The following is a 20400-nucleotide window of genomic DNA, read 5'->3' on the forward strand; positions in this document are numbered from 1 at the left end:
TGGGGAGAGCAATGATGGGGCTGGGGTGAGCAATGATGGGGCTGGAGAGAGCAATGATGGGGCTGGGGTGAGCAATGATGGGAAGAGCAATGATGGGTCTGGGGAGAGCAATGATGGGGCTGGGAATAGCAATGATGAGGATGGTGGAGATGGGGAGAGCAATGATGGGGCTGGGGAGAGCAATGATGGGGCTGGGGAGAGCAATGACAAGGCTGGGGTCAGCAATGATGGAGCTGGGGAGAGGAATGATGGGGATGGGGAGAGCAATGATGGGGCTGGAGAGAGCAATGATGGGGCTGGGGAGAGCAATGATGGGGCTGGGGAGAGCAATAACAAGGCTGGGGTCAGCAATGATGGAGCTGGGGAGAGCAATGATGGGGCTGGGAAGAGCAGTTAATGGGGCTGGGGTGAGCAATTATGGGGCTAGGGAGAGAAATGATGGGACTGGGGTGAGCAATGATGGGGCTGGGGAGAGCAATGATGGGGTTGGGGAGAACAATGATGGGGCTGGGGTGAGCAATGATGGGGTTGGGGCGAGCAATGATGGGGCTGGGCTGAGCAATGATGGGGAGAGCAATGATGGGGCTGGAGAGAGCAATGATAGGGCTGGGAAGAGCAATGATGGGGCTGGGGTGAGCAATGATGGGGCTGGGGAGAGCAATGATGAGGCAGGGGAGAGCAGTAACGGGGCTGGGGTGATCAATGATGGGGCTGGGAGGAGCAATGATGGGGCTGGGGAGAGCAATGATGGGGCTGGGGAGAGACATGATGTGGCTGGAGAGAGCAATAACGTGGCTGGGAAGAGCAATGATGGGGCTGGGAAGAGCAATGATGGGGATGGGGAGAGCAATGATGGGGCTGGGGAGAGCAATGGGGAGCTGAGGAGAGCAATGTTGGGGCTGGATAGAGCAATGATGGGGCTGGGACGAGCAATGATGGGGCTGGGGTGAGCAATGATGGGAATGGGGAGAGCAATGATGGGGATGGGGAGAGCAATGATGGGGCTGGGGAGAGAAATGGGGAGCTGGGGAGAGCAATGATGGGGCTGGATAGAGCAAAGATGAGGCTGGGAAGAGCAATGATGGGGATGGGGAGAGCAATGATGGGGCTGGGGAGAGCAATGATGGGGTTGCGGAGAACAATGATGGGGCTGGGGTGAGCAATGATGGGGGAGAGCGATGATGGGGCTGGGGAGAGCAATGATGGGGCTGGGAAGAGCAAAGGTGGGGCTGAGGAGAGCAATGACGAGGATGGTGGAGATGGGGAGAGCAATGATGAGGATGGGGAGAGCAATTATGGGGATGGTGGGGCTGGGGAGAGAAATGATGGGGATGGTGGGGATGGGGAGTGCAATGATAAGGATATTGGGGATCGGGAGAGCAATGATGAGGATGGTGGGGATGGGGAGAGGAATGACGGGGGTGCTGGGAGAGAGCATTGATGGGGGTGCTGGGAGAGAGCAATGATGGGGGTAATGGGAGAGAGCAAAGATGGGGGTGCTGGGAGAGAGCAATGATGGGGGTTTCACTTTGCTTGTAGATTGTAAGCTTGCGAGCAAGGACCTCACTCCTAATGTAACTGTTTAAACTATCTTACCGTGTACTGAATTTATTGTCTGTACATGTCCCTGCTTAATTGTAAAATGCTGCGGAATATGTTGGCACTATATATATAAAAATTCTTATTATCTGCTTGTACTGTAAAGCCTTGTATATTTTCACTGTGCACATAGCCTTACAGTTAATTGGGGGAGTCTAAAACTGAATAATTTATATTATTGGCTGTTGGATATTATAGTTAAAGGGGGGCACAGTGCTGCTTATCACTTTATATTTTGATTACCAAGTGGCTAATAGTATAATAATGGGGGGGTTACATATCTGTATTCAGGGGAGTAGTGCGGGGGAGACACATGTATGTATACAATATATGTGACCTTGTTATTTTCTAGGCTGGAGATCATCATGACAAGACGAGTCGTGGCTGGGAGATGTCGACATGACGGTCTGACCAGATGGAGAAGAAGCAGAAACCGACTCTGATCAGATGAGACGTCAGTGGTAAGTGCCTGGATGTAAATATTATTCTGTATCTGCACTGTGTGACTTGGAGTGATAATGTTAGATGTAAAATCCCTTAGGCTGCATTCTCACATTTATGTGAAATGTCCATGAGCTGCCATATTTTTTTATCGGATTGTCCACACATCCATGAAAATCATGGATCTGAGAATGAGATCTGTGAGGGTCAGAGAATGTCCTGTTCTAATCTGATTTTGAGGATCAGAATAGGACATGCTCAATGCGTCAGTAAAAGCGGGCAGCACACCGACACTGCACACAGATGCAGGAATGTAGCCTTATTATATATAGCACAGTCCCTTAGTATATAGTGCACTCACTTATTATGTATAGCGCCATCCTTAGTTATATAGTTTCCTCTTTTATTATGTATAACACCCTCCCTTATTACCTACCATACTCTCTAGTTATATATGGTGCCGTCTCTTATTATATAGCTTCCTCTGCTGTTATGTACAGTGCTGTCTCTTACATAGCGTATTCTTGTTATTTTTGTCAGTCACAGCGCCCTCTCTTTATTAAATAGTCGTCTCTTGTTAGATATAAAATGACGGCTGATGGAGCAGCGGGTGACCAGAAGACCAGTCCATCAGCTACTCCATCAGAAAAGATGCTTTCCCATGCTCCATCAGTATGATGGTATGTAATAAAGACAGAGGGCTATAAATAATCCAATATGTAAGGGATGGTGCTGTACATAACAAGAGAGGGCACTGTGTAATAAGGGGCAGCAATATATATAATAAAGGAGGGTATATAAGAGGTATATATGTGTGTGGCTATATATACATCAGTAGCTTTGTCACAATAAAAGATGGGGGGCCCAGACACATTTCTTGCACAGGGGCCCCAAGCAGTCAGTGTCCACCCCTGGCAAGGACCAACGGGTTTCGTAAACTGCCAAGGCATCCTTCAACCTTACTGAAAGACCGTGACAAAATTGGCTTGTAATAGCCGGGTCATTCCACTTGGTATCAGTTGCCCCTGACCAATCCCCCTGCTGAAGGCGACGCAGCCTGGATTCAGCCAAGGAGATTCGGTCAGGATAATTATAGATGAGGGCCAGAGCAGGGCCGGCGTCAGCACCCGGCGCACCCGGGCAGGTGCCGGGGCCCTGAGCAGGCAGTCGGGGACCCCTGCGCGCTATGAGACCCGTGAGCGGTGCGGTGCCAGCGCCCACTCCCCCCCGCTTGCTCAGGGCCCCGGCACAATACTTACCTCTCCCCGTGCCTCCGCAGCAGCTCCGGTCTCTTCCGCGGCTGCTGCACTGTGACGTCTCAGGTCAGAGAGCGCAGTGACGTCTTTACACCGCGCCCTCCCCTGAGCCGTCACAGCGCAGAGCGGGATGACGCCGGCGCGGGTGAGGAGTCCGGAGCAGCGGCAGCAGGTGAGGAGTGAGGTGAGTATTTGATTTTTTGTTTTTTAATATATGGAGGCGTGGGGCATTATAAGAGGGGGGAGAGATGACATCCTGCATGGGGCATTATAAGGGGGGGAGAGATGACATCCTGCATGGGGCATTATAAGAGGGGGTGACATCCTGCATGGGGCATTATAAGGAGGGAAGAGATGACATCCTGCATGGGGCATTATAAGAGGGGGTGACATCCTGCATGTGGTATTATAAGAGGGGGTGACATCCTGCATGGGCCATTATATGGGAGGGGGGGGAGAGGTGACATCCTGCATGGGGCATTCTATGAGGGGTGACATCCTGCATGGGGCATTATAAGAGGGGGTGACATCCTGCATGGGGTATTATAAGAGGGGGTGACATCCTGCATGGGGCATTATATGGGGGGGAGTTTTGAGGAGAGATAAGTGGAAGGAGTTGGGAATCCGTAAGGTGGCCGGGAGTTTTAACTTGTAGGAGGGTATTTTGAGCCGAACATGTTTGGAGGAGAGCCAAACCTTGTCACCCGGACGGAATTGAGGCGGATCCAGATGTCTTGTAATGCACACGCCCGGACTGACTGACGTGTGCGTGTATGTGTAGTGATTCCACTGGGCCGTACCGGAGAGTGAATGCTTGCCGTAACTAAGTATCCACCCGATCCGACCAAGGTCGCACGACGGCATACGACGCCAGTGCACCAAGGAGGGACCGAGCAGAGGGACCAGGTGCTACTCCAGGTCAAACCCCGGACACGGCTGTTGACCCACACCGGGGAATACAGGAACAGGCAGGTTAGGCTGGCACACAGACTGGTGGGTACAGGCAGACACGGCAGGTATGCAGACGGGTGGATGCTGGCAAGCACGACTGGTATGCAAACAGGGAGGTACTGGCAGGTACGGCCGGTATGAAGGCAAGGTGGATGTTGGTAAGCACGACTGGTATGCAGGCAGGGAGGTACTGGCAGGTATGACAGGTTGGAGCACAGAGTGGATAGGGCCCTGTACAGACTGGGACTCAGGAACAGAACCGCAGATGCGGTGGACAAACACAGCAGAGTGAGGCCGCCCAGAGCGGCGAGCAAGAGCAGAGCAAGACGAGACCGCCTGGAGCGGTGAGCGAGAGTAGAGCAGGACGAGGCCGCCTGGAGCAGCGAGCAAAGGGTCAGAGCAGAGCGAGACTGCCGGAGCAGCGAGCAAAGAGTCAGAGCAGAGCGAGACTGCCGGAGCAGTGAGCAAAGGGTCAGAGCAGAGCGAGACTGCCGGAGCAGCGAGCAAAGGGTCAAAGCAGAGCGAGACTGCCGGAGCAGTGAGTAAAGGGTCAGAGCAGAGCGAGACTTCCGGAGCAGCGAGCAAAGGGTCAGAGCAGAGTAAGACTGCCGGAGCAGTGAGCAAAGGGTCAGAGCAAGACTGCTGGAGCAGTGAGCAAAGGGTCAGAGCAGAGCGAGACTGCCGGAGCAGTGAGCAAAGGGTCAGAGCAGAGCGAGACCGCCTGGAGCGGTGAGCAAAGGCAGAGCAGAGCGAGACCGTCTGGAGCGGTGAGCAAAGGCAGAGCAGGAAAGAACCGCCGGAGCGGTGAGCAAGGCAGAGCAGGCAAGAACCGCCGGAGCGGCGAGCAAGGCAGAGCAGATGGGACAGGGCTCTGTTCACACGGAACAGACAGGAAGGGAAAGGCAGAACCAGATACCCACAGGGTACTTGCAGTGAAGTAGCGAGTGGACCACAAACTCACAAACGGAAGTACAGTGACAACGAGCAGGAGTTAGGTACGAGTTCAGACTCTGCAGAAAAAGGGAAGATATGGGCGTAGAGAGAAATGGGAAACAGGCTGGAAGATGGTTAGGGCAGGAACAGACACTGGGAAAGGACATAGACAACTGATCTAGGTATGCGGCCCCTAGAGGGCGGAAGGAACAGGCTAAGAGCGTGTTCACACGGGCCTGGAATTACAGTCTCCAGGAAAGGCAGCTGGCTAGAGTACACAGACAGGACACAGTTCAGACACGGGAACTGATACCGCAAGGCAGGAAACATAGACAGGACCTGGCACATCAGTGACTAGACGCCGACTGAAAGAACAAGATGCTCAGGCAAGGATTCCAGGGAGGAGGTGGGTTAAATACCAGGTGACAGATAGCAATAGGCTGAGGAAGCATCAGGGGTGTGTCTGCAGCAGCTACAAGAAAGAGAAAGTTCAGCGGGCGTCGCCCTAAGCAGACAGAGTAGAGCAAAGCAGACCATATGGAAAGAAGCCAAAGTGATAGTCTGGACTGGAAATCAAGTGCGCGCTCTTGCACAGTGGGAGATGGACCACTATGCAAGGACGCCGCCAGGTATGTTACACGTCTCTTGTCAGCATATCTCTTCATCCGCTCGGAGGACTGAAGAAGTGCGGACCTAGTATTCTCCCAAATGGTGGAAAATTCGCTGACCAGAAACTCCGCGGCAGGGTTGTCCACAGAAGCGGAGACAGGAAACGGAATCCGGGGATGTTGACCATTGACTACAAAGAACGGGGACTTGGAAGTCGATTCGCTATCATGGTTGTTGTAGGAGAATTCGGCTCATGGTAGGAGGTCCACCCAATTGGTATGGTGAGCATTAACAAAGTGCCGGAGGTAGCTGGTAAGGATCTGGTTGATACGCTCCACTTGGCCATTGGACTGTGGATGGTAAGCGGAGGAGAAATCCAGGGTGACATCCAGCAGCTTACACGTAGCTCTCCAGAAGCGTGAGGTAAACTGAACCCCACGATCCGACACAATGTGGAGGGGTAGGCCATGGAGACGGAAAATGTGAAGCAAGAAGTCCTTAGCCAGCTCTGATGCAGATGTGAGACCAGGCTGAGGGATGAAGTGGGCCATTTTAGAAAAGCGGTCGGCGACCACCCAAATGACTGTGCAGCCGGCAGAAACAGGGAGATCTGTAATAAAGTCCATAGCAATGTGTTGCCAAGGGGCAGCAGGTACGGGAAGAGGCAGGAGGTGACCGGCTGGAAGATGTCTGGGAACTTTGTTGCGGGCACAAGACGAACAGGCCGAGACTAAGTCTACTACATCCTTGCGCAGGGTGGGCCACCAGTAATGCCGGGTAATGAGCAGGAAAGTCTTCTTCTGACCGGCATGGCCGGCTAGCTTAGATGAATGACCCCAGTGAAGAATCTTCTCCCGATCTGGAACTGCTACAAACGTCTTACCGGGTGGGAGACGAGTCAGATCTAAGGGGGCCATACTCATTACTTTGGAGGGGTCGATGACTTCTCATATTTGGCATAGAGGTGATTCTGCCTGAGCCTAAGCAGGACCTGACGAACATCCCTCTGGTGTGTGGGAAGGTCCGGAGAGAAGACCAAGATGTCGTCCAGGTACACCACCACGCAGGAATATAGAAGATCACGGAAGATGTCATTGACTAATTCTTGGAAGACGGCGGGGGCATTGCAGAGACCGAAGGGCATTACACGGTATTCATAGTGACCGTCCCGGGTATTGAATGCCGTCTTCCACTCGTCTCCTTGACGGATCCGGACCAGATTATACACCCCACGTAGATCCAGCTTGGAAAAGATCCTAGTGCCCTTAAGGCAGTCAAACAACTCGGAGATGAGTGGCAGGAGGTATTTGTTTTTGACCGTGATTTGGTTAAGACCTCGATAGTCTATACAGCGGCGTAGTGAACCATCCTTCTCCTTGACGAAGAAGAATCCGGCTCCAGCCTTGGAGGTAGATTTCCGCATGAATCCCTTAGCCAGATTCTCCTTAATGTATTCCGACATGGCCCGGGTTTCGGCCGACGACAACGGGTAAATACGCCCACGGGGTGGAGTGGCACCGGGTACCAGGTCGATCGGGCAATCATATGGCCTATGAGGTGGCAGTGTCTCTGCTTCCTTTTTGTCGAAGACATCTGAATAGGACCAGTAAGGTACCGGTAAACAGGGTAGATTAGCCAGGGTGAGGGGCGGACGAACCGGGCGGATCGGGACCAGGCAGGTCTCATGGCAATCCTGCCCCCAACGGAGAACTTCACCGGATTGCCAGTTCAGCACGGGTTCATGTCTCTGAAGCCAGGGTAGACCTAGCAATAGGGAGTGAGAGAGACCGGAAAGCACATGGAAGGTGATCCTTTCAGAGTGCAGCATTCCCACCTGCAGGGTTATAGGTTCTGTGACGAGCAGGATGGTCACCGGAAGGAGTCTTCCATCCACGGAGGCGACTGCCAATGGTTCAGCCAGAGGTTTGGTGGGAATGTGATATTTCTCTACCAGGGACTGGGAAATGAGGTTCCCAGCAGCTCCAGAATCTAGGTGTGCAATTTAAAAGTAGCGGTTCTCTCCCCAGGAGATGGAGACAGACAAAGTCAGGGAAGGAGAGGGTTTACTTTTGCCTAGGACGACTTCTCCGAGCGGTCCTAGGTACTGGCGTTTCCCGGCTTCACCGGGCAGGAACGGATGAAGTGCTCCTTACTGCCACAATAGAAACAGCTCCCCTTGGCTCGGCGTGACTCTTGGCGAGATTTGACCATCTTGGTCTGGTCGACTTGCATAGGTTCGGGCGAGCGTGCCCGGGGAGTAGCTAATTGAGAGACGGGTCTCTGGAAAGTCGGAGCAAGGCGAGGGAATCTTAGCTCCCGGGTAGTCTCTTTAGCACGTTCCAGGAAACGGATGTTGATCCGAATAGCTAGCGACACCAGGTCATCCAGGGTGGTAGGAATGTCCCAGCCGGCCAACTCATCCTTAATCGGCTGGAAAGACCCTCCCAGAAGATGGCACCAGGGCCTCGTTGTCCCAGGCAAGCTCAGAAGCGAGGGTACGGAACAGTATGGCATACTGGCCCACGGTGAGACTCCCTTGGTGGAGACGGAGCAAAGAGGAGGCAGTAGAGGATTTTTCGTTCTGGTTCATTGAAGACTTTCCGGAAAGCAGCGAGGAAAGACGATAGATCGGACACCAGGGGATTCCCTCTCTCCCACAGGGGATTTAGCCATGCCAGTGCCTCCCCAGTGAGATGGGACATTATGAATGCCACCTTGGCCCGGTCGGAGATGAACTGATGTGCCAAGAGTTCAAAGTGCAGGGTGCACTGGTTAATGAAACCTCGAGCTAAGGCGGGGTTGCCAGCAAAACGTGGAGGTGCCGAAAGCCGGGGTCCATAGCCGGACGCCATAATAGGACTGGGTTGTGGTGCCACGGAAGCAGGCGCTACTTGACCAGAGACGGACACAGACGGGTCGGACAATGCGCCTAGGCAAGAGTTAACAGACCGCAGGAAGGACAGGACCGACTCCTGTTAAGCCCTCTGACGTAAGACCTCCTGGTGCAGATCGGAGATTGCGGGGGTCTGGGGGCCACCGGGTTCCATGGCCCGAGCAAACTGTTATGCATCCGGGTGGTGGAACCTCTGTGCTGCGGTGCAAGGAGGGACCCAAAGGGGCATAACTAAGTATCAACTCGGACCGACCCTGGTCGTACGGCGGCTAACGACTCCGTGACCAGGGAGGGACCGAGCAGAAGGACCAGGTGCTATTCTGGGGACGACCTTGTAAGAGAGCAGGTGGTTCCCACAGGTCAGATGGCTGAGACTGACCTATACAGCAGATGGGCACAGCAGGCAGGCTGTCAGGTGGTCACGGCAAGTGACGGGCAGGAGCTTCCGGGTAGGCAGACAGGTGGTCACGCAAGTGACAGGCGGGAGCCTCTAGGTAGGCTGTCAGGTGGTCACGGCAAGTGACAGGCGGGAGCCTCCAGGTAGGCTGACAGGCAACAGGCAGGTGCTCCCAGGTAAGCAGGCAGGCAAAGCCCATAGACAGACTGGAGGACTGAACGGAAGACGTACTGTCGAGCTGGAGAGTAGTCAGGCTGGCGGACTGGACTGATAGTCAGGCTGGCGGGCAGGACTAGTTGTCAGGCTAGCAGCGGGACCTGAGGGCTGAAGCAGAGGTAAGTACACTGTGCATCAACTATTGCTCGGGCACCTCCATTTTGGAGGAGGTGCCTTATATATGGGAGGACCTCCGGCAATTGGCCGGGGACTCCTTCGGGCGGTGCGCGCGGCCCCTTTAATAGGTTTTGATCTGCTCTGCTTGTCTACCGCATCTGCGGGTTTTGCTCTGCTCTGCTTGTCTACCGCACCTGCGGGTTTTGCTCTGCTCTGCTTGTCTAACGCACCTGCGGGTTTTGCTCTGCTCTGCTTGTCTACAGCACCTGCGGGTTTTGCTCTGCTCTGCTTGTCTACCACACCTGCGGGTTTTGCTCTGCTCTGCTTGTTTACCGCACCTGCGGGTTTTGCTCTGCTCTGCTTGTCTACCGCACCTGCGGGTTTTGCTCTGCTCTACTTGTCTACCGCACCTGTAGGTTTTGCTCTGCTCTGCTTGTCTACCGCATCTGCGGCTCCATTCCTGTATCCCAGTCTGTACTGGTCCCTATCCTGCCTGCGTTCCTACCTGCCAGTGCCCGCCTGTCTGCATGCCAGCCGTGCCTGCCAGTGCCCACCTGTCTGCATGCCAGCCGTGCCTGCCAGTGCCCACCTGTCTGCATACCAGCCATGCCTGCCAATATCCACCTGTCTGCATACCAGCCGTGCCTGCCAGTACCCACCTGTCTATATGCCAGTCTAACCTGCCTGTTCCTGCATTCCCCGGTGTGGGTCAACAGCTGTGACCAGGGTCTGACCTGGAGTAGCACCTGGTCCCTCTGCTCGGTTCCTCCCTGGTTCACGGAGTCGACTGAGCCGCAGTACGACCTTGGTCGGACCGGGTTGATACTTAGTCACGCCCCTCCAGGTACTCCTCGGTTCATGGTCCAGTGGGATCACTAATCACGCTCACGCCAGTCAGTCCAGGCGTGTGCGTAACAAGAAGATCCTAGAATATGTTGTTCACCAGCTCTTGAAAGACTGCTGGTGCGTTGCAGAGTCCAAACAGCACTGCCTGATACTCATAGTGGCCGTCCCGAGTATTGACTGCCGTCTTCCTCTTATCTCCCTGCCGAATTTGGATCAGGTTGTATGCCCCTCGAAGATCGAGTTTAGTGAAGACTTTTGAGCTTTTGAGATGATCAAACAGCTCGGGGATGAGAGGCAATTGGTACTTAATTTTTATAGTTATTTGATTAAATCCCCTATAGTCGATACAGGGCTAAAGAGAACCGTCTTTTCTCTTGACGAAGAAGACTCCTGCACCAGCTGGAGAGGTGAATTTCCAGATAAATCCCCTAGCAAGATTCTCCTTTACATAATCAGACATGGTACGGGTCTCGGCCAGCAACAGGGGATAAATTCGACCTCGAGGAGGAGAAGCACCGGGCAGAAGGTCAATAGGACAGTCATACGGCCTATGGGGCAGTAGAGTCTCAGCCTCCTTTTTGTCAAAGATGTCCGCATACATCCAGTAGGGTGTAGGCAAGGAAATCTTCTCTGAGTGGAGCATTCCTACCTGGAGCACCAAGGGCTCAGTAACGAACAAGATAGTCTCCGAAAGCCCCTCCCATCCACCAAAGAGACAGCCAATGGATCCGGGAGTTGTTTGGTAGGAATTTGATACCACTCCACCAGGGCTGAATGAGATTACCTAGGGCGCCAGAGTCTAGATAGGCAGATTCAACTAAATGGATGTTGCCGCAGGATACTGATACTGGCAGAGTCAGAGATGGAGAGGACTGATTCACGCCCTGGGCGACCTCTCCAAGTGGCCCTGGAAGGCCTCCAAGAAAGCCAGAACGTTTGACACCAGTAGGTCTCCTCTCTCCCATAGGGGATTGACCCATGCCAGCGCTTCACCGGTAAGATGAGACATGATGAAGGCTACTTTGACTCGGTCTGACGGGAGATGAGAAGCCAGGACTTCGAAGTGCAGCATGAACTGATTCACGAATCCATGGTATTGAGCAGGATCCCCACCATAGCGTGGAGGAGCAGTCAGTCGTAGTCCCGAACCATTGCAGGATTGAGATGGCACCGGAGTAGTTACCGCCCGAGTAGGGGTTGGTGCCGAGGGTGAGGCCAGCGCATCCAGGTGGGAGTTCACAGTCTGCAAAAAGGACAGAATAGTGTCTTGGTGAGATGTCTGGCGGGAGACCTCCTGGTATAGATCTGCAATGGAGGGCGCCTGGGAGCCATCGGATTCCATGGCCTGTGCAAACTGTAACAGGTTCGGTGGTGGAACCACTGTGCACGGTGCAAGGAGAAACTGGAGGGGCGTAACTAGGTGCCTCACCGAATCCGACCTTAGATCTACGGTGATTTAATGACTCCGTGATCCAAGGAGAGACAGAAGGTGAACCAGGTGCTACTCCAGTTCTGACCTTGGATGGTTGGCAGCTGAGCCCTAGAGGCAGGCACAGACTGACGCGGCTGATGAACAGGTAGGCGGGCATGGCTGAGAGACAGGCAGGCGGGCACACCTGGCAGACACGGCTGATAGACAAGCAGCCGTACACGACTGATAGACAGGCAGGCAGGTGGACAGGTACATGTATTGGGACCTGAGAACTAAACAGAGTGTTACACACAAACAAACTAAGTTACACAGGCACCTCTTTATTGGAGGAGGTGCCTTAAATAGCCAAATTCCTCTGGCCATTGGCCTGGGGATTGGCGTCTCTGCCGAGAAATGGTGGCAGGAGGCAGAGACACCGGCGCTACATGAGGGGACAGTTTTTGGAAAGAAAAGTGGGGGCAACAGTATGGGGAGAGAAAAGTGTAAGAAGACTTGCCATTGCCATTCCCGTTTGTGGCTCCATTATTACTCCACAGCAACACGCCCGCTGTCTTGGGCTCATACTCGATTCAGATCTTTCCTTCACGCCTCACATCAAATCACTCGCTCGTTCGTGTCATCTACACCTCAAAAATATCTCTAGAATAAGAACTCTTAAGTTTGACTCGGTAAAAACTCTTACTGTCGCTCTTATTCATTCTCGTCTGGACTATTGCAACTCTTTACTAATTGGTCTCCCTCTTTCTAAACTTTCCCCTCTCCAATCCATCCTGAATGCAGCAGACAGGATCATATTCCTCACCAACCGATACACCGATACCTCTTCCCTGTGCCAGTCATTGCACTGGTTGCCCATCCAAAACAGAGTTCAATATTGTTAGAACCCTCCTGTTTGTTTTTTCCATCTTGTGTTTTGCGGTCACGTGACCATCTGCCTTTATATTGCAGCTCCGACCTTTTGGCTGTGCTGGACTTCAGTGTTTGACTGTTTCTCTAGCCAGGTGCTTCTGTGCCTTTCTCTGTCAGTTCGCTTGGTCCTTCTGAGACCTCTAGTACCTTTTTGTCAGTTTGTCTTTTTGTGTTCTGCAACAACTTCTCTATTTAGGAGGTGTCCCATTTTTGTCCCAGTCCCTAGTTCTTTTAGGGACCCCTACCCTTATGCTATAGGTCTTCGATCAGACTAGCCGAGGACAAAGGCGGGTCTGTTCACTAGGAACAGGCAGTCCGCTACATCGTAGGGATTCAGCTTAGTCTTACTGTAGGGACAGCTTTCCCCTATCTTCCCTTAGTACTTGTTGCAGATCATAACAGTAAGTCCAGCCCAAAAGCTAAGGAAAGAAATTCGGGGATCAGTATGGTTTCCGTCCAGGATTTGGCTCAACGCTTGCAGGGATTGTCTCTGGAGGTGGCCGAGCTACAGCAACACGTGAGTAGCTGTTCTGGAGCGCATTTTGTGGAATCCAAGGTAGGACTGCCTGATGGTTTTTATGGTAAACAGCAAGATTTTTTTTCCTTTAAAAATGTTTGTTATCTTTTCGTTTGAGACCAAGGTCCTCTGGGAATGAATCACAGCGCATTGGTTTTATTATGTCACTTTTCGGCAATGAACCACAGGGGTGGGCCTTTTTTCTCCAATCTAATGATCCATGCTTAAGGCCTGTAGAAGAATTTTTTTCTGCTATGGGTCTATTATATGATGATCCTGATAGAATCTCATCTGCTGAGGCAGAACTCAGGCGTTTGAATCAGGGGTCAGGCGATGTTGAAAATTATTGCACACACTTCAGAAGATGGACTTCAGAAGTCTTATGGAAAGATCCTGCTCTGAAATGTTTATTTCTTGCTGGTCTGAGTGAAAGGGTTAAGGATCTGCTAATTGCATTCCCTGCACCCTAGACTCTGCAGGATGCCATGCAATTAGCTGTTGTGTGGACAGGAGGCTGAGGTTCAGGCTGAATGAGGTAAAGACTCCTGTAATGTCAGGTCCTAGTCCCCAGAAAATCTGCTCAGACGGCGGAGAACAGATGGAGGTTGGGGCGATGTCACTCCGCTCTCAGGAAAGAGACCGGAGGTTCACTGAGGGATTGTGCCTTTATTGTGGTAAAGCTGACCATTTGATTAAGTATTGTGAGCTTCGTTTAAGTAAACAAAAAAAAAAAGGTCAGATACGCCCGTATTGCCTGTTTACGCTCTGCAAGAGTATTTATTTCTGGGAGTACTACTTTGCAGGGAGATTTGATTGAATTTCAGGTATTTGTGGATTGTGGTTCAACACTTAATGTGATTGATAAAGGGTTTTTGGAAAAACTTTGTAGCACCGGTGTCTCAGCCTCCTGCCCGGCAGAGACGCCGTCCCCCTTACTGCTCCGGCGTCTTCCGGCCTCCCTGCAGCTGCTGCTAGCGCACGCAGCTTCCCCGGCTCTGTGCTTAGGGCGCACGCGCTCCCTCCCTCTTAAAGGGGGCGCGCGCGCCGTCTTAAAAAGTCCCCGGCCAATGGCCGGAGGATTTCCCCTATAATAGGCACCTCCTCCAGTATGGAGGTGCCCGTGCAAGGTTGTTGCTTTCTGATTCTTACTTTACTTCAGCCCCAGGTGCTCTGCAAGTCAGTCCTGTCCGCCAGTCTGATCTTCAGTTTAGTCTGCCAGCCTGACTACTCTCCAGCCTGACAGTCTGTCTACAGTCCAGTCCGCCAGTCTGTCTATGGGCTCTGCCCGCCTGCTTACCTGGAAGCTCCTGCCTGTTACCTGCCGTACCTGCCAGCCCGCTTACCTGGAAGCACCTGCCTGTTACCTGCCGTGCCTGCCAGCCCCCTAACCTGGAAGCACCTGCTTGTTACCTGCCGCGCCTGCATGCCTGCTTACCTGGAAACACCAGCCTGCTACCTGTTGTGCCGCCAGCTTGCCTACCCGGAACACTCGCCTGACTATCTGCCTAATCAGCCTGCTTGTCTACCCGGATCACCCGTCAGCCTGCCAGCCGAAGCTCATCCGCTGCACCAGTCAGTTCCTGCCTTCTGATCCGTGGGAGTCACCTGCTCTCATACAAGGTCAGTCCCAGAGTTGCACCTGGACCCTCTGCTCGGTTCCTCCCTGGTTCACGGAGTCGACTGAGCCGCCGTGCGACCTTGGTCGGACCGAGTTGACACTTAGTCACGCCCCTCTGGCCCCTCCTTGCACCGCAGCACAGAGGTTCCACCACCCGGATCCGTAACAGTTTGCACGGACCATGGAACCCGGTGGCCCCCAGGCTCCTTCGCTTGCTGACCTGTACCAGGAGGTTTCTCGTCAGAGATCCCAACAGGAAACCATCCTGACCTACCTGCGGTCTGTCAACTCTCGCCTGGACACGCTGCCCACCCCACCTGTGTCCGTCTCGAGCCAAGCTGCACCCGCTCTGGCGGCACCTCTGCCTACCAGTGCCACGGCATCCAGCTCTGCGCCTCCTCGTTTTGGGGGTGACGCCGTCTTATGTCGGGGTTTTCTGAACCAGTGCACGCTGCACTTTGAACTCTTGGCACATCAGTTTCCCTCTGATCGGGCCAAGGTTAATCATGTCTCACCTCACCGGGGAAGCATTGGCATGGCTAAACCTTCTAACCCTCTTTCCTCACTGCCTTCCAGAAGGTCTTCGATGAGCCCGGACGAAGTACTTCTACTGCCTCCTCATTGCTCCGTCTCCACCAAGGGAATCTCACCGTGGGCCAGTATGCCATACAGTTCCGTACCCTCGCATCTGAGCTTGCCTGTAACAACGAGGCCCTGGTGTACACCTTCTGGGAGGGTCTTTCCGGACGGATCAAGGACGAGCTAGCCGGACGGAACAGTCCTACCACCCTGGATGACCTGGTGTCTCTAGCTACCCGGATTGACATCCGTTTCTTGGAAAGAGTTAAGGAGACTATCCGGGAGAGAAGATTCTCTCGTCTCACTCCTGTTTTCCAGAAACCTGCCTCCCAACCAGCAACTCCTCGGGCCCGAACCCATGCAGATTGACCAGACCAAGATGGTCAAGTCTTGTCAAGAGACACGCCGAGCCGAGGGGAGCTGTTTCTACTGTGGTAGTAAGGAGCACCTGATCCGTTCCTGTCCGGTGAAGCCGGGAAACTCCAGTGTCTAGGACCACTCGGAGAGGTCGTCCTAGCCAAGAGTAAATCCTCTCCGTCTTTGACTCTATCCGTTTCTATTTCCTGTGGAGAGATCCGCTTCTTTGAAACCGCCCACCTGGATTCCGGAGCCACTGGGAATCTCATTTCTCAGTCCCTTGTGGGGAAGTATCAGATTCCCACCAAATGTCTGGCCGAACCATTGGCAGTCGCTTCCGTGGATGGAAGGCTCCTTCCGGTGACCATCTTGCTCGTCACAGAGCCTGTAACCCTTCAGGTGGGAATGTTGCACTCAGAGAGGATCTCCTTCCAGGTGCTATCTGGTCTCTCTCACTCCCTTTTGTTAGGTCTGCCCTGGCTACAGAAGCATGAACCCATCCTGAATTGGCGATCTGGTGAGGGGGCTGGATTGCCAGGGGGCCTGCCTGGTTAAGGTTCGCCCGCCTCAACCTCCGTCTACTCCGGCTAATCTACCTGGTCTGCCGGCACCCTACTGGTCCTATGCGGACGTCTTTGACAAGAAGGAGGCTGAAACACTACCACCTCATAGGCCGTATGATTGCCCCATTGACCTGGTACCTGGTGCTTCTCCTCCCCGCGGGCGTATCTACCCATTGTCGCTGGCTGAGACCCGGGCCATGTCTGAGTACATCGAGGAGAATCTTGCTAGGGGATTCATTCAGAAATCCACTTCCCCGGCTGGAGCAGGATTCTTCTTCGTTAAAAAGAAAGAAGGCTCGCTACGACCGTGTATCGATTACAGGGGGCTTAATCAAATTACCATCAAGAATAAGTACCCCCTGCCTCTCATCTCGGAGCTGTTCGACCGCCTTAAAGGTGCGAGGGTCTTCACCAAGCTCGATCTACGTGGGGCGTACAATCTGGTCCGGATCCGCCAGGGAGACGAGTGGAAGACGGCATTCAACACCCGGGACGGTCACTATGAATACCGCGTCATGCCCTTTGGTCTCTGTAATGCTCCAGCCATCATCCAGGGGCTAGTTAATGACATTTTCCGCAACCTCTTGTATTCTTGCGTAGTGGTATACCTGGACGATATCTTGGTCTTCTCTCCGAATCTGCCCTCACACCGGAGGAATGTTCGTCAGGTTCTGCTAAGGCTCCGGCAGAATCGTCTCTACGCAAAATTTGAAAAATGTCTCTTCCAGCAGACTTCCCTTCCGTTCCTGGGATATATTATCTCCGAGACTGGTCTTCGGATGGATCCCAAGAAGGTTTCTGCCGTCTTAAAATGGCCCCAACCGGAGGGGTTGAAGGCGATGCAGCGATTCCTGGGCTTCGCAAATTATTACCGCCTCTTCATTCCTCACTTTTCCTCCCGGACTGCTCCCATCTCCGCGCTCACCCGTAAGGGAGCAAATCCCAAGGAATGGACTTCCAAAGCGGAGGAGGCCTTCGTCTCCCTAACACAAGCCTTCTCCTCCGCCCCTGTGCTGCACCGTCCGGATTGCAACAAGCAGTTCTTCTTGGAGGTTGATGCTTCCTCCTCCGGAGCTGGAGAGGTGCTCACCCAGAAATCCCCGTCCGGGAGAATGGTAACCTGCGGCTTCTTCTCCAAGCTCTTCTCCTCATCCGAGCGCAACTACTCCATAGGAGATCGTGAGCTGCTTGCCATCAAATTGGCGCTGGAGGAGTGACGCTACCTGCTGGAAGGGGCTCTGCACCCAGTGATCATCTTCACAGATCACAAAAACCTGGCCTATCTACAAAACGCCCAGAGACTCGATCGGCGTCAGGCCCGGTGGTCTCTGTTCTTTGCCCGATTCTGCTTTTTTCTACATTACCGCCCTGCGGACAAGAACGTTAAAACCGATGCTCTATCCCGCTCTTTCCTGTCCTCCGACCAAGAGGAGGAGCTTCTGCATATCATCGACCCCTCCAGTGTAATGACTGTGGCCCCGTTTGACCTGGCTCGTCTTCCACCCGGTAAGACTTTTGTAGCTGTTCCGGATCGTAAGAAGGTTCTTCTCTGGGGTCATTCGTACAAACTAGCCGGCCATGCAGGCCAGAGGAAGACCTTCCTGCTCATCGCCCGGCATTACTGGTGGCCTTCTCTACGCTAGGACGTTGCGGATTTCGTCATGACTTGTTCCTCCTGTGCCCGTAAAAAAGTTCCCAGGCATCTTCCCGCCGGCCGTCTTCTGCCTTTACCCGTACCTTCTGCTCCTTGGCAACACATTGCTATGGACTTCATTACGGATCTCCCTGTTTCTGCCAGTTGTAAGATGGCCCACTTCATCCTTCTGCCTGGTCTCCCGTTCGCATCTGTGCTGGCTAAGGACTTCATTCATCACATCTTTTGTCTCCATGGCCTACCCCTCCACATTGTGTCTGATCGCGGGGTCCAGTTCACTTCGCGCTTCTGGAGAGCTACATGTAAACTGCTGGATGTCACCCTGGATTTCTCCTCTGCTTATCATCCTCAGTCCAATGGTCAAGTGGAACGTATCAGCCAGGTCCTTACCAGCTTTCTTCGACATTCCGTCAATGCTCACCATAATGACTGGGTTGAGCTCCTACCATGGGCCGAGTTCTCTTATAACAACCATGAGAGTGAGTCTTCTTCCAAATCCCCGTTCTTTGTGGTCTACGGACAACATCCCCGGATTCCGTTTCCCGTCTCCGCTTCTGTGGACAATCCTGCCGCGGAGTCTCTGGTCAGCAAATTTTCTACTATTTGGGAAGACACTAGATCTGCACTTCTTCAGTCCTCTGAGCGGATAAAGAGACATGCCAATGAGAGACGTCTGGATCCACCTCAATTCCATCCGGGAGACAGGGTCTGGCTCTCCTCCAAACATGTTCGGCTCAAAATACCATCGTATAAGTTGGGTCCGCGGTTCATCGGCCCGTTTGAGGTTCTCAAGCTAATCAATCCCGTGGCTTACAAGCTAAAACTCCCGGCCACCTTACGGATACCCAACTCCTTCCACGTATCTCTCCTCAAACCAGTTATTCTTAACTCTTTTTTTGACGAGCCAGGTACCACTCCAGCTCTAGTTTCCGCTGAGGACATCTATGAGGTAGAGAACATTTTGGCCACCAAAAGGGTAAGAGGAAAAAACTTTTTTTCTGGTGGATTGGAAGGGGTTTGGCCCGGAGGAGAGGTCTTGGGAATCCAGTGAGAACATTCATGCCCCTCTTCTCTTTAAAGAATTTCTTGCTGGCCTGAAAAAGAGGGGGCATAAAGGGGGGGGTACTGTAGCACCGGCGTCTCTGACTCCTGACCAGCAGAGACGCCGTCCCCCTTACCGCCGCGGTCCTGCTCCGGCGTCTTCCGGCCTCCCTGCAGCTGCTGCTGGTGCACGCAGCTTCCCCGGCTCTGTGCTTAGGGCGTGCGCGCGCTCCCTCCCTCTTACAGGAGCCTCACGAGCCGTCCTAAAAAGTCCCCCCCTATGATAGGCACCTCCTCCAATATGGAGGTGCCCGTGCAAGGTTGTTGCTTTCTGATTCTTACTTTACTTCAGCCCCCAGGTCCTTGCAAGTCAGTCCTGTCCGCCAGTTTGATCTTCAGTCTAGTCCGCCAGCCTGACTACTCTCCAGCCCAACAGTCTGTCTACAGTCCTGTCCGCCAGTCTGTCTATGGGCTCTGCCCGCCTGCTTACCTGGAAGCTCCTGCCTGTTACCTGCCGTGCCTGCCAGCCCGCTTACCTGGAAGCACCTGCCTGTTACCTTCCGTGCCTGCCAGCCCCCTTACCTGGAAGATCCTGCCTGTTACCTGCCATGCCTGCCAGCACCCTTACCTGGAAGCACCTGCTTGTTACCTGCCGTGCCTGCCTGCCCGCTTACCTGGAAGCACCAGCCTGCTACATGTTGTGCCACCAGCTTGCCTACCCGGAACACTCGCCTGACTATCTGCCTAATCAGCCTGCTTGTCTACCCGGACCACCAGTCAGCCTGCCAGCTGAAGCTCATCCGCTGTACCGGTCAGTTCCTGCCTTCTGACCCGTTGGAGTCACCTGCTCTCATACAAAGTCGGTCCCAGAGTGGCACCTGGTCCCTCTGCTCGGTTCCTCCCTGGTTCACGGAGTCGAATGAGCCGCCGTGCGACCTTGGTCGGACCGAGTTGATACTTAGTCACGCCCCTCTGGCCCCTCCTTGCACCGCAGCACAGAGGTTCCACCACCCGGATAAGTAACAAACTTATCTTGAAATCCAAACCTTTGTCATCAACTATTTCTGTGATTGCAATTGATAACACTCCCTTGAAATCTATTACTCACAAGGTTGCTGCATTTCCCTTCACTATCAATGGAGTTCACCAAGAAATTTTGGACTTGGTTGTATTAGATAATTTACCCTCTCCGGTTGCTCTAGGTTTGCCTTCGTTAAAACTGCACAATCCTTTACTGGACTGATCTACTAATGTGATTAAGTCTTGGAGTCCGAAGTGCTATGATAAATGTTGTAATGGTCGCATTGCGGCTGTGGAAAAAGGGGAATTACCGTTACCTATTCAAGATTTTTGGAGGTTTTTTTCGGAGGAGGAGTCGCAAGTTTTACCTCCTCATAGGGATTATGATTGCGCCATTGAGTTTGTTCCGGGAGATACTCTTCCCAAGAGTCGCTTGTTTAATCTGACTATCC

Source organism: Phyllobates terribilis, unplaced genomic scaffold (genome assembly GCF_046119375.1).
Source record: "Phyllobates terribilis strain yellow unplaced genomic scaffold, ASM4611937v1 Scaffold_10__3_contigs__length_209671492, whole genome shotgun sequence".
In the NCBI taxonomy this organism is placed as follows: domain Eukaryota; kingdom Metazoa; phylum Chordata; class Amphibia; order Anura; family Dendrobatidae; genus Phyllobates; species Phyllobates terribilis.